Here is a 15,861-nt window from a genome sequence, read left to right as displayed (position 1 = left end):
GTTGTGGACTATACTGTATGTGTAGTTTTACTGTTATACAGTATGTTAACCGGGTGAACTTGCCACTAGCATGCTGCGTGGCTAATGTGTCTAGCGTCTGTTCCACACACTGAGCAGTGTTAGTGGAGTAACGTCATTTCATACTGAGAGACAGTAAATAAACACAGTAGCAGGTATTAAGTTGCTTTAGTGGGACTCTACTGCAAAGCTAACGTTAGCTCCGCGGCTAACATTAGCATTAAGCCTGAAGCCCATGAAAACAGCACAGTAATCGGTGGCATGTGGTGAGTTACTTTTTGTGTAACTACTGTAACGCTAATGTTATCTCTGCTTATTAAGCTTCTTTAAGTCTTCTGCTCTTGAAGTTCGCTGGTAAAGTTACGTGGGTCTGCTGTTGTTGTGATATGCATATGTACCTGATAGACCCTGTGGTACACATGTGAAAAACAAATGGTAACTTTTTTTGGTTTAACTTTAACATCAAGCTGCAAACTTGCTCATACCCAAAAGCATTAATGTTAGAGAATCTTTGGGCAGTGTGTTTAAAGTCAGACAGAGACCAAAATATTATAATTCAGATTTACTTATAACGTTAACTTGCTGCTATAATTGTATCGGTGACAATGCTGCAGCTCTGTTACAGTTCAATTCAATTCAATTCTATTTATATAGCGCCAAATCACAACAACAGTTATCTCACAGTGCTTTTCATAAAAGAGCAGGTCTAGACCGTACTCTGTGATGTTATTTACAGAAGCCCAACAGTTCCCACCAAGAGCAGCACTAGGCGACAGAGGCAAGGAAAAACTTCCTTTTAAGAGGCAGAAACCTCGAGCAGAACCATGGCTCAGGGTGGGCAGCCATCTGCCTCGACCGGTTGGGGGTGAAGGAGAGAGAGAGGAGGGAGAGAGAGAGAGGGCAAGAGAGGAACAGAGAGAAAAGTGAGGGATGGAAGGAGAGAGAGAGAGGGGAGGGAGGCAGCCTACACAATATAGACACAGAGGTACAGACAGTAAAGGTGATGTTGCTATAGACTAAATGAAAAATGGTACAGATATTTATAGTTGTGTTAATGATAACAATCGTAATGTTAATGATTATAATAACAATAAAAGGACTAGTGTAATAAATATAGGAATGCTGCTCTTCTGCTGCATTCATTTAGACTGGCAATGCAGTATAAACAGTCTCAGTCTCACTTACTTATAAATTAGCAGTTGGTACGTCACAACTCCATTTACAGCTAAAGCCAAATGCTCTGTGTAATTTATTTCCCTCTTCACTTGATAAAAATTATACAATTGTTTTGCACTTTTTGTAGCCATTGCTACAAGATGAACCAGCTTGTTAGCTCTGCTAGGATGTTAGTAATTGGCTAACTGAGCAGCAAGAGACATATATGGAACTGTAAATAGATATCTTTTATTGCGCAATAGTATTTCCTTTATTGTGCAGAATGTGGCAAGGTGCAGCGTAAATATGTAAATGCCAGTGTTTGTAGCATGATACATTAACTTATTTCTTCTAATTGTTTTGGACTTTTTGTAGCTGTTGCCATACCAGACAGAGACATACCACCAGGATAGCAGAGGAATCAGATGCTCACTCAACGCTTGGCGAGCTCCTTGCTTTTCCTGTATCCTGTAGGGTGGTGATGGTGCAATGGATAAGACACATGCCTTTAGTGTGAGAGACCCAGGTTCAGTCTCCCCAGACACTTGGGCAACAGCAAGACACTTAACCCCTCATTTCTCCAGAGGCTGACATGTAAATCGCTTTGGTCAGCTAAATGAATAATTGTAAATGTGAAATGTGGTCGAGCGAATGAGAAAATCACGGTGAAAGTTATTAGTGAATATTAGCAGTACGTTTCAGCCTGGTAGTGAATGTGCAGTGTAGGTCACTGTGTGTCTGTTAATTAAAAGTCTGTAGTTTCCCCAACTGCACCTTTCCAGCACATTTTATGGCCATTTATAACGTTCAGGTATTAGTACTAACGTTAGGTAGGTAGGTTTTATTGTCACAATACATGAAGTTGTAGAGTGAAATTGATTTTTGTAACTCCCGACAGAATCAATTATGAAAAATGGTAACAGAAATAAACCATCAATGGAGCAGTGCTGAGGATGAATTAAAGTTTAAAAGTCCGATAGCTTGAGGGAAAAAGCTGCTCTGCAGTCTGGTGGTGCGGCAGCAGAAACTTCTATATCTCTTCACAGAAGGCAGCAGGGTGAACAGGCTGTGGCTGGGTGGGTACTGTCCTTTAGTATCCTTAGGGCTCTGCACAGGCACCTCACCTCACTGATATCACTGATGCTCGGGAGATGGGTACCAATGATCTTCTGATGGGTTTTAATCACCTGCTGCCGAGCCCTCCGGCCTTCTAAGCTTCCTCATTAAATACAGTCGTTTCTGAGCTTTCTTCACCAGCGTAGAGATGTGAGACGACTATGTCAGGTTCTCTGTGATGCTGATTCCCAGGAACTTGAAACACCTGCTCCACCTCAGCACCACTGATGTAGACAGGAGTGTGTGTCTTTATCTCCTTCTTCCTGAAATCAATGATCAGCTCCTTGGTTTTGCTGACGTTGAGCAGTAGGTTGTTCTCTGTACACAACTCAGCAAGATTATGAATTTCCTCCTGATACTGTCAAGGGTTGAGAACATCAGGCACAAGCTTAGACTAAATTGGTGTACAGCTCTGTCCTGTACACATACTGTACATCCTGATAATTATCTTTCAAATTTTAGAGAAGTCTGACAACTGGATGTTGAAGAAATGAAGGGCCGTGGAGATGAGGTTAATGAAGTAAACTATTCATTTTAAGATAATTATGAGATGTTTCTTTTAAATTTTAATGCACAAATTAAATGCTTAGTAATTATCCAGACATCCTGTATAGAAAAGAATTATGCATCAAGATGCATCAATAATAGTTTTATAATCGCATCGCAGCCCTCTGAATCGTAATTGAATTGTGAGGTGCCCAGAGATTCCCACCCCTCGTTTCGAGTATAATATATGAGGACTACTTCAAACTATTTCTAGCTATTAACTTCGGGTATATATTGCTATTGAAATGTCTCTGTCACATAATGTTAGCTTAGTATTTATGCATAAACTCTCTAAACCAACATACACTCTGTCTTACATTTGTCTTTACAGGTAGCCTGATTTTGTGAGCAGTGACCTCCAGAGCCCAGTAGAGTAGAAAGCATTTGTTTGGAAGAGACACAGGTAATGTGTTGTGTGCATGTAATCTTACATGTATCACAGTAGTTTGTGTAATGTCAACACTGAGGCTGACAGTAATTGTCAGGGTAGGATGTCCAATATGAAATTAATAGATGTGATATTCACAGTAAAAAGATACCCCATAAACGAGCCAAGTTAACAAAGTGATAGAGTAGTGATTACTGTAACAACCCAATATCTGTTCCTCCATGTACACATTTGTTACTTTACACCAGTTACACTTACCATGAGGCAGAAACATGCATGGAACTGACATAACTGAATTACTGATCTTACAAAGTAATGTGCTACTGTGTACTATTTACTTGAAAAGTAGCTCAGTAATCAAAGTATCTGCAGCTACTGAACCATCAGACAATCATTGCCATGTTTTAAATACATTATCAAGCTGTTACAAAAAATATCATATTTATATTGTGATCTGTCAACACCATAATAAAGTTTGTGAAATGAGAGAGATGTCTGGCTTAATGAGTCACTATTTAAAACTTACATTTTCATGGTAAAGATGTGAGATGGACCAGGTTTTTCAAGCCTTCTATATGCATGAATTTAAATGTTATCCAGAAAAGGTTTGTGAAGAATTATGTGTCTAAAACCCCAGCTCCCTTAATACTAAATTGAAAAAGACCAAAACCCTATAAAAATATCACTTTATTCATAGCCAATGAAATGGAAACACAAATCGAGGGTTTCTTGTACTCTGAAGATGTGATGGCTGGTAACGGAGCTCTCAGGTCACAGTGGTCATCCTGAGGCGTCTTCCTGTGGATACAAAAACTTTCTACTGCTGCTGGTCACTGTGTTGTCTTCACTTCAGGTGCTTGACGGAAGCATGACGTCTGCCCAGTAATATCGTCCTCCTGAGTCCTCCTGAGTCCTCCTGAGTGTGGGAGGTCCAGGAACATCTCATGAAACACGAGCTTCACCATGTCACTCAGATGATCTGTAAAACATGGCAGTCACTGTTATTTGAACATTATACTGTTGTGTTTCATTGGGTCAGTCATGTTTACCTGCAGATACATTTAGTCTTGAATTAGGAGAAGCATGTATTTAACAGTGTGTGTGGTGATCACAGAACTAATGTCAAGGTGATTCCAAAATGACAGAACAACATTTCATGACCCACCCACGGTAGTTACTCTTGAATCTATCTTGTTATATAATACTATGTATTTCATTTCTAGGCAGTTAGACTGTAGTATTGGGTCCAAACTGCTGCAACACATATTTACAGAGGGGTTAACTGTGTTAAACAATGGTCAGCAATGCTTATTATGCTTTTGCAGCATTAGCTCTGACCCATGTAAAATAAGATTAAGAGTCCTGCTTTACACAAACACTCACTTATTGTTGTCCTTATGCTACAAACACTGGCATTTACATATTTACGCTGCACATTCTGCACCATAAAGGAAATACTATTGCACAATAAAAGATATCTATTTACAGTTCCATACATGTCTCTTGCTGCTCAAGTTAGCCAATTAATATCATCCTAGCAGAGCTAACAAGCTGGTTCATCTTGTAGCAATGGCTACAAAAAGTGCAAAACAATTGTATAATTTTTATCAAGTGAAGAGGGGAAATAAATTACATAGAGCATTTGGCTTTAGCTGTAAATGGAGTTGTGACGTACCAAAAGCTCATTTATAAGTGAGACTCCGTTGTTTATACTGCATTGCCAGTTTACATGAATGCAACAGAAGAGCAGCATTCCTAGATTTATTACACTGGACCTGTAACATTCTCATTAGTACAGGTGCTGGTCATATAATTAGAATATCAAAGTTGATTTATTTCAGTAATTCCATTCAAAAAGTGAAACTTGGATATTATATTCATTCATTACACACTGATATAATTCAAATGTTTATTTCATTTAATTGTGATTATTAAAACTGACAACTAATGAAAATCCCCAATTCAGTATCTCCAAAAATTTGAATATTACTTAAGACCAATCCAAAAAAATGATTTTTAGAAATGTTGGCCAACTGAAAAAGTATGAACATGAAGTATGAGCATGTACAGCACTCAATACTTAGTTGGGGCTCCTTTTGCCTGAATTACTGCAGCAATGCGGCGTGGCATGGAGTCGATCAGTCTGTGGCACTGCTCAGGTGTTATGAGAGCCCAGGTTGCTCTGATAGTGGCCTTCATGTTATGGGATTGCGTGGTGTGTGGACAGAGAGGACCCAAATGCAGCACTCTGAGGGAAGGAGGTTTATTTGAGGGAAAAAGGGTGAGAGGGACTGGAGGGGAGGACGTCGGGGAAGCACAGGCACGGGGAACCAAGGAGACAGGGGGCCAGGGAGCCAGGGAACACAGGGGCCGAGGAAGGGGCCAGTGGATGAGCCCAGCCAAACGGAGGACGAGGGTGAGTGTACCTGGGAGGGAAACAGACAGAGACAAGGTTAGGGAAGACAGCGACAAGGCACGGGGTAAATGTGAAAAAACAAGAAACATGAAAGCCTGAACGTGGGGGTGGCACCGGGTATGGAGCAACGACGATCAAGCCAGGATGGTGTGGAGAACCGGTGTTGAAATACAGGCAGTCATGAGGTGATTATTGGCAGGTGTGCCAGGCTGACGAGGTGGCTGATGAGGTGCAGGTGGTTGGCTGGGCTCAGGAGCGGAGGGAGAGAGGAGGAGAACACAGGGGAGAAAACACAGGGAGGCAGGCAGGGAACAGAAAACCAAGGAAAAAAGCAGAAAAACTGATAAGGAGAAAAAACCAGGACACTCACCGTCAGCCGGGCTGCCACCACAACACTTCAGCTCTTCTGCATTGTTGGGTCTGGCGTATCACATCTTCCTCTTCACAATACCCCATAGATTTTCTATAGGGTTAAGGTCAGGCGAGTTTGCTGGCCAATTAAGAACAGGGATACCATGGTCCTTAAACCAGGTACTGGTAGCTTTGGCAATGTGTGCAGGTGCCAAGTCCTGTTGGAAAATGAAATCTGCATCTCCATAAAGTTGGTCAGCAGCAGGAAGCATGAAGTGCTCTAAAACTTCCTGATAGACGGCTGCGTTGACCTTGGACCTCAGAAGACACAGTGGACCAACACCAGCAGATGACATGGCACCCCAAACCATCACTGACTGTGGAAACTTCAAGCAACGTGGATTCTGTGCCTCTCCTCTCTTCCTCCAGACTCTGAGACCTTGATTTCCAAAGGAAATGCAAAAATTTACTTTCATCAGAGAACATAACTTTGGACCACTCAGCAGCAGTCCAGTCCTTTGTCTTTAGCCCAGGCGAGACGCTTCTGAGGCTGGGTCTTGTTCAAGAGTGGCTTGACACAAAGAATGCGACAGCTGAAACCCATGTCTTGCATACGTCTGTGCGTGGTGGTTCTTGACTCCAGCTGCAGTCCACTCTTTGTGAATCTCCCCCCACATTTTTGAATGGGTTTTGTTTCACAATCCTCTCCATCGTGCGGTTATTCCTATTGCTTGTACACTTTTTTTCTACCACATCTTTTCCTTTCCTTCGCCTCTCTATTAATGTGCTTGGACACAGAGCTCTGTGAACAGCCAGCCTCTTTAGCAATTACCTTTTGTGTCTTGCCTTCCTTGTGCAAGGTGTCAATGGTCGTCTTTTGGACAGCTGTCAAGTCAGCAGTCTTCCCCATGATTGTGTAGCCTACAGAACTAGACTGAGAGACCATTTAAAGGCCTTTGCAGGTGTTTTGACTTAATTAGCTGATTAGAGTGTGGCACCAGGTGTCTTCAATATTGAACCTTTTCACAATATTCTAATTTTCTGAGATTCTGATTTTGGGGTTTTCATTAGTTGTCAGTTATAATCATCAAAATTAAAAGGAATGAACACTTGAAATATATCAGTCTGTGTGGAATGAATGTATTCATTATACAAGTTTCACTTTTTGAATGGAATTACTGAAATAAATCAACTTTTTGATGATATAATTATATGCTTGTATACAGTCTGTGGTTGTAATTTATTTGTTTGTTCAATTCTCCATAACGACAGATACAATTTCATCAATTGAAATTGGAGTGGAGAGAAAGTCATGAAGATGATGATGGTATGCAGGGGTGTTTTTAGGATCTTGAAACATTGGGGGCTTAGCCCAGCCCATAAAACTTAATATCTTCACATAATAATTGACCTCCACCCCACCCCAAAATTATGTCTGTAAAGCAGTAAAGCAACAGTAAACATCCTCTACTTATACGGCACAACAAAACTCAAAACAACACTATTAACTGTCTCATTTTGATGTTGCTAAATTGTAATGTCATGTGTCTAATAATAATAATACACTCTTGAACAAAATCTTAAGACTGGGGGAAACTCGCATTTCGCGCTGGTGGATCATAACCGGGTTGTAAGTACTGCTTCAAAATGCCAAAAGAAGAAACAGGAGCAAGAGACAAAAAAATAGAGAGTAGGCAATTTATTGAAAACTGCATTTAAACTCAAACAGGCTGTTCATCAGCTGATCAAAAGTTTAAGACCATAGGCATAAAAAGGTCAAATCTGCACAAAAATATGGCTTTCGTGTCATTGATCTTCAGGCAGTCACACTGTCATGATCTCCTGATGGCAAAGGCAAAAAGGCTTTCTCTCATTGAACGTGGCAGGATTGTTGAGCTGCACAAGCAAGGCCTCTCGCAACGCGCCATCGCTGCCAAGGTTGGACGCAGTAAGACAGTAATTTTACATTTCTTAAAAGATCCTGAGTTATGGGATAAAAAAGTTAAGTGGTAGACCCAAAAAAATTTCACCTGCACTGAGCCGCAGGATCCAACGTGTTGTCTGTGAAGACACAGGTCGATCCTCGACCCAAATTAAGGCACTTACTGATGCTGACTGTAGCTCAATAACCATAAGACATCATCTGCGAGAGAAGGGCTTCAAGAACAAAAAACGTCTTCAAAGGCCGCGTCTCCTCCCACGCCACAAACTTGCCTGTTTGGAATTTGCAAGGGAGCACCAAACATGGGACATTTAAAGGTGGAAGAAAGTTTTATTCTCTGACGAGAAAAATTTTTACCTGGACGGTCCTGATGGCTTCCAGCGTTACTGGCATGACAAGGAGATCCCACCGGAGATGTTTTCTTCGCGGCACAGTGGAGGAGGCTCCATCATGATTTGGGGTGCTTTTTCCTTCAATGGGAAAATGGAGCTTCAGGTTGTCCAGGGGTGTCAAATAGCGACTGGCTATGTGGACATGTTGCAGCGGGCATCCCTCTTGACTGAGGGCCCCCGTCTGTGTGGTAATGACTGGGTCTTTCAACAGGACAACGCTGCAATTCACAACGTCCGCCTGACGAAGGACTTCTTCCAGGAGAATAAAGTTGCTCTTTTGGACCATCCTGCGTGTTCTCCTGATCTAAATCCCATTGAGAACATTTGGGGATGGATGGCAAGGGAAGTTATAAACTATAATACAGAGCAGCTCTCAGGCATTCTGGGTTGCTTTCAGATATGTTTCTCCTGTAGATTTTAATTCAGTTATAAACTCCTGGACTTTTTTGGACTGTGTTTCAGCAGGTTTTCTGCTCATTCTGAATCTAACTGGGTTCTCTGACAATTCCAGAATAAAGGATATTTTGAGAGGTTAAACAGCATAAATCATAAACTTTGCAATTAATCCGCGGTCCACCTGCGTGCCGCACCGTGTGGAAGGGATCCATACCACGGATTCTCCAACCTACTCTCCATGGTAGTGTGGGGATGTTTTGTTGTGCAGGATCACAGCCCCTATGTGTCCACATGAGGAAAGGTCAAGATAGGCTATCAGAGTAAAAATGGACTGTCTATTGCAATAGACTAGGCAACTTGATGAGTTTGTTTTTTTAAGTAGCCCATTAAAATATTCCTTCAAATGCAGTGAAGAAGCTGATTATCTGTAATTTAGCTATTTCTACAATTATTTCCTTTTTAAATCTCCATGAAGGTGTTTATAAGATCACTTTAAAATATCACTTTTGCTGCCCAGCCAACTTTTGTTACCTGTGCCTTTTATTAGGGAGATGTAGCCAACCTAACCACTTGTTTTGCAGTAGCACAGGCTGCCAATACACTCATTATTCCTGAAGCATCTAAATAATGTTCACAGTGCAAGGAATTATTGTGGCAGTTAAACGAGAGCAGCTCCTTGTTGAAGCAGGTAAACCTGCATACAGAGGAAGCTGTGCGTCACACATAATCTCCCTCTCTCTCTTTCTCTCTCTCTGCATCTGAAAAATAAAATAACAGCTGGTAGCTGCTGAGGGAAAGATTAGTTTCACCGGTGACATTCTGTTTATGGACTCCCTGTTTGACATCACTATAAAACAAATAGTAACCAATGTGTATTAAAAAAAAGAAACCAATGTCCAAAGCGATGCTCTGATCAACAACAGGACACTTTTAATATATCTGAATCAATGCAGTGATCGTCTGACATAGATGTTACAGTGTGAAGTCTACATTTGCTCTGCAGAGACTAAAGACACTTCTAATGCGCCGTTTATGGAAAGTGAAAGTATTTCACTTGCCGGCTCGTGAAAGAGCGACGCAGGCTGCTTTCCAACAGGCCACCAGTGCCATGGTGTGCGCTCACTAGATTTCAGTTGTATTAGTAGAACAGTAAAGCCTTAAACTGAAAAGATATTTGCCTGATTTTCTAAATGTTTGCATCCGCCCAGCTCTGTGACTGTGACAAGTGCCCAACCAGCGATTTACTGCGTAACTGCGCGCACAGCCTGGATGAACTCATTTCTGTTAATGAAGCAAATGCAGATTACAGACTGGTTAAGTTATAAAAGGTACGAATGGAAAATGTAGCGAAATTAAGAGTAGTCCTACATTAGATGTACCCACCCCTGCTGCAGACATCGTCACTGCTGCCTTCAGCTAGAAGTAACAGCAACACAAAAGAAGAAGCTGCACCGGCTTCGAGCAACTTTTTTATTCTCCCTCAACATTTCTATACATTTTTTCTGCGACTGATGTGGAGCGTGTGAGTGATTGACTGGTCACTTAGTAAACCACCTCCTATATGAACCAGCTCCGAAATCACCGGAGCCAGGAAGGCTTACATTAGGAAAAGAGGGGGGGACAAGACATAGATTTTGAAATGAAATATGTATAATGCCTCCTCTGCCTATCAGGTGATTAACCTCACCACAAATCTACACAAGTTATTTTCAGTGCCTCTGCTAAAGTGCAGCTCACAGCTTCAGGTGGAGCAGGACAGACAGAGCTACAGCTGGATCATCTTATTCTCGCTAATTTGCAGGAGAATGAATTATAACAATAATCTCTCTCTCCCTCGCTCCCGTGCACGTTACGTTAGTTAAGCAAGTAAAGTTCAATTTTCCGCCTTTTGTTGTTTGATTTTTAAAAACCCTTCTGAGATCCGGGGCTTTTCAAAAAACATCCGGGGCTATAGGGCTAACTACGCTGCTGAATGGTATGATATGAACAAGAACAAGAGGGGAGGAGCATCAGTGTCCAACAGAGACTGAGAGAGAGAGAGGAGAGGAGGGACAAACTCAGTGTCAGAAAGAGATAAATCAACTGTATGATAAAGTTCTGGTCAGAAGCTGCCAGAGCTGCAGCTCCTCTTTTCCTCCTCTCACTGTCTGATGGAGGTTGATGATGGAGCAGAGCTCTGCTTTCCACAACTCCTCAACACCTCCTGCAGGAAGCCGACACTTCCTCGGTCCGAAGATGTATTTCTGCACACTCTTCTGTCCTCCATCTCTCTGCTCACTGTGGCTCTCAACCTGCTTGTCATCATCTCAGTCTCCCACTTCAGGCAGAGATCAATTTCTCAGCAGAACCTTCACTTAATAAGTTTTAGAAATATGAGAAATGTGATACTACTTTTTCCATTTCCACTATTGTCCCATACTATATGTAATGATACTTTTCTCTTTCCCTCCAGGCAGCTCCACACACCCACCAACATTCTCCTCCTCTCTCTGGCTGTCTCAGACTTTCTCGTTGGGCCTCCTGCTGATGCCGGTAGAAATCCTCCGCAAAATAGCCTGCTGGTTTCTTGGTGACCTCATGTGTTCTCTGTTTATGTATGTATCGTACATTATTCCCTCCGCCTCAATAGGAGACATAGTGCTCATATCAGTTGACCGATATGTTGCTATTTGTGACCCTCTGCATTATACCACCAGAATCACTGAGAGAAGAGCTAAACTCTGTGTTTGTCTGTGTTGGTTCTGTTCTGTTTTCTACAGCAGTCTCTTTGTAAAAGATGACCTGACTCAACCAGGGAGGTATAATTCCTGCTACGGAGAGTGTGTGATTGTAGTTGACCATATCACAGATACTATTAACCTTGCTTTGACCTTTATTGTTCCAGTTTCTCTCATCATCGTTCTGTATATGAGAGTGTTTGTAGTGGCTGTGTGTCTCAGGCTCGTGCCATGCGCTCTCACATTACAGCTGTCACTCTCCAGCTTTCAGTGACTCTAACAACAAAGAAATCTGAGCTGAAAGCAGCCAGGACTCTTGGTGTTCTTGTAGTTGTGTTCCTAATATGTTTCTGCCCATATTACTGTGTGTCTCTTGCAGGGGAGAGCTTGCCCAATACTTCATCTGCATCCTTTGTGCTGTTTTTGTTTTATTTTAACTCGTGTCTAAACCCTGTGATTTATGCCATGTTCTACCCCTGGTTTAGAAAATCAGTTACACTCATTGTTACTCTTCAGATTCTGCAGCCTGGCTCCTGTGAGGCCAACATACTGTAGAGAGGAGGTGGTGTGACTGAAATGAGATCTGTTCTACAGCACTTTCACTGAATTCAAAATCCAGCAATGAAAGTAAAATTTCTTTCTCTGTCTTTAAATGCTGTATAAAACAGTATTACTAGTTGGTAGAAACGGAAAACAATGGGACTATACTTCCTATAACATATCTCTATATCCTACAAATGTGACAGGAGAGGTGGGTCGAGCATGTAAGAGAAGAAAATAGAACAGCAATAACTGTGAATTTTAAATACACGTGACAATTATCAATACTTTGTTCTATGGACACATTTCATTTTGTATATAAACTGTTATTTATATACACATCTGTAAACTCAAATGAATCAATTACAAATTCTCAATAACTGGCCGTTCAAAGATTCACAAATCTGAATAATCAGATCATAGAAATGCTCTTTATCTATAGGAAGGAATAACATCAACTATATCATAAGCACCATGCACTGTTTCTCTGTTCAGTTCATCCATTTTCCTCTAGTAAGCTGTGAAATGACAAACATATTACAGTACTTTCAATTGCTAACCTGTGTTGGTCAACTCAAGTCAGATTGTAAAAACTAAACAGAAATGTATGTGGGACAAACTGAATTTTTCATTGCTTTCACAAAAAATGCATTCCATAATCCATAAACTCCTTTCTCATTACTACTTCACCATCTGCAAAACCCTGTACATCTAGAGCACATATTTCAGATGCTAACACACTGTGTCCAAAAAGACACTTTCAAAACAGAATGACTGCAAATATCCTGACTTTTTTGTAGTAACTCGACAGATACACAGTATATAGAAAGTCATAGTGGAACATTTACGTACCATTTTATGTTTTCGTCTATGTGCATAAAGAACTGTGTGTGGTGTTTTGAATGTTTTTACAGTAAAACTGCAAGCTGAGTGCAAAGCAGGAAATGTGCTTATATTTTTTCAAGGGGTTGGTACATCAATTACAGGTTGTGTTCATTGTGTCTTAGGTACCAGTTTTATTGTGTAAACAACTGAGAAAAACTATTGCAACACTGAATATAGGATATTGACGCAAATTTCTGCATTTCTGATTAATTCTTGTTACATATACTATAGTACAGTCAATAAAGTGAAAATACGTTATTCTTACAGTTTTTCTCAGTCGCTTTGGTACATTATTGGTCTTTAACATTTGCAAAACTATTTGTATTTGTAAACTCTGGCTAAGGTTTGGATGCCAATGATTGAAAATGCACAAGGCTGCTATTTTTCGGTATGGCATAGTACAATTTCAACAGTAAAGAGTTATACATTATGAGGGATTGGAAACATGGAACACACCCCCTCAGGTTGATGTTCCTGTCTATTGGGCCACAGATTGTTCTTCACATTACAATATATATTTTCATCAATTTATTGTAGAAAAAAAGCCTTACAGACATGCAGAAAAAATGCATGTGACTTAGACAGTGTACTTATGCCTAGTCTAGATGTTTTGGGGGGTAAGACTATTCAGCATAGAACCAGTGTAATACTTTGTGATCAACGTGACAGTAGGTAATTGATAATGTAGGAAACAGCAGACAATTGTACATAATCATTTGCATAAATGTGTCGAAGCAATTTGCACAAGTGCGCAAGTGACTAGATGATGTGGAATTTCAATTCTGATCTTCCAGGATAACACAATCCCCACGTAATGGCATGTTCACATCCAACGTGAATTTAATCTTCGCAACGCTCTCCTCGCAGGGGTTTTATCGCTAGAAAACTGACAAGTGTTCACACACAACATCATAACACGAATAAACAATACCTTCGATTACTACATTTGTTTGAACCCAAAGTAAACATTTTGCTGTGATTTATTTGCAATAAACAGATCAAACTGGTGCCAAAATAACTACAATATGATGCCGAATTGTTAAACCAATGAATTCATGCTTTGTCAGGTCTGTCAGGAAGTCAGCCGGACAACTTTTAAAATGTGTGTTTTTTGAATGGAGTTCGGATCAATCAGGGCTATGCTACGCTAAGTTGTTCACAGTACAACGATAGCTGGAATACAGATAAAGACACATATTTTTTTAACTCACCAGGTAGTTCAACTACCTCGCTTTATTTTCTCCAAGCAATGTCCAGTTTTGTCCGGTTTATATATAAATATGAAGTAGTCGTTCAACAGAATTCTGGGTGCCAACCATAGACTGTATATAAAAATGGACGTAGTATCGGTGACGTCACCCGTTAGTTTCTGAAGAGCTGTTTTGAAGCCCGAAGGGCGGAGCTGGCCGTTGCCATCTTGGCACTGCGTCACCGCGCATCACTCCCGGATAACCATAAATGGGCAAAGAGGTAGGTCGTGGGTGGAGCTGAGGTGACGTGTTGCTGAAACCACTCCCGCCTAGCTCGACATGACCGAGTTAGCTCATGCTAAGGAGCTAATGCTATATGCTACTCTGCGTTAGCAGAGGTAGCTTCTAAACCCCCGGTGCTGTACGGTGGAGGTTGAAACCTGTGACCATTTTGTTATCAGTTTATGGTCGTCAGCTCATCAAGGTAAGACACCGTAAAATATTAAAATAACTCGCATATCTGTTATAGACATTAAACTTCACAAGGTTTTAAATGCATTTTAATATATAAATGGGGTAACGTTATTTTTCAACACTAATGTTAGATTTTGTTGAGACCAACGTTAACAGTTAACTATGAATCAGTTATTAATTACATTAACGTTTACTTACGGCTCAGATGAACAATTTGAAGCAAATCAATTAACCCTTTTACATAATGGTAGTTACAAGTCGTTTATTTGGAGGTCACCTCAGTATGTTACTTGTAATATACGTAATAAGCTAGCGGTAGAGTCCTTAGTTACATGATGGAAGCTGTATAACTTGTAAAAAGTTAGCCATGGCTGTTATCACGTTAATTAATTCCCCACACCGCTATACTGAGTGACGTTGCTGCTGTCGGCAGGGCTGTGGGGAATTACTGTCTGGAATAGGACACTTGAGAGTGTAGTGAACAACGGTGTGGATTTGTACATTTTACATTGAATAAGTTTGGAGCTACCCTAAATTCCTTTCTCCTCCCCAGAGAAGAAGGGGAGGGGTCAAAGTTGCTTTCTCTAAGTGCTAGCCTGACCTTAAAACTGGCACCTTTTTGATTCCGAAGCTGATAACGCGGGGCCTGACTGTTGAACTGACAAAGGGACACAAACCAGCCATTGGCATTTCCCTAAACAGCCTATCAAAACTGGCCCCCCCACACACGTTTCCGTGGCAACTGACCTTATTCTTTGTTTTATTACCACATCAAAAAGGAAAACCCCTGTCTCACCCAAGTGTGACATGGTCCAGACGCCAAACTTTGGATGACAAAGGACTGCATTCTCCAAAGACTCAAAGCATTTAATTAAGTTTAATTAAATCTTTAGTTACCTGATTACGTTTGCCTCTATTTGAGTAGTTATGTTAACTGTTGTTGCTATCTGTTGTTGATATTAGTGCTGAAAAGAAGTTACTTGTGCAGTGTTTTTATTTTCAGCAAGACACTCCTTCATCTGATGTAATCAATGCTTGTTCATAATACTTTCCTACAAACCTCCTTTAGAAATGATGACAAAGGAATGTTTTACTATACTCTTAACCGCCAGCTTGAATTTAAGGATGAATCAACAAATTCCCCAGTTCCTAAGGAGAGACGATCTTTGATTTAATCCAAGCTTTCCTCATGTAACCTGAGCTCCCCCAAGTGGACGAAATAAGTATTACATGCCCTCGTCGGAAATGCCATTAAATGAATAAATATCCTGACCAATAATGTGACAACTGTTTCCTGTTACCAAATGCTTAGAACAGTACAACCGTTCAACCATT

General features: G+C 40.8%; 1 pseudogene; it reads left to right on the top strand.

The window, feature by feature from the left end:
• The first annotated feature begins 10,870 nt into the window (after positions 1–10,870).
• On the top strand, positions 10,871–11,992 carry LOC119903394 (annotated as a pseudogene).
• The last annotated feature ends 3,869 nt before the right edge of the window (positions 11,993–15,861 follow it).

Source organism: Micropterus salmoides, unplaced genomic scaffold, assembly GCF_014851395.1.
Source record: "Micropterus salmoides isolate LMB-PRFRI ecotype aquatic unplaced genomic scaffold, ASM1485139v1 Ms_hic_scaffold_15, whole genome shotgun sequence".
Taxonomy (NCBI): Eukaryota; Metazoa; Chordata; class Actinopteri; order Centrarchiformes; family Centrarchidae; genus Micropterus; species Micropterus salmoides.
The sequence above is the reverse complement of the archived record's forward strand: the minus strand, read 5'-3'. Positions and strand labels throughout refer to the sequence as shown.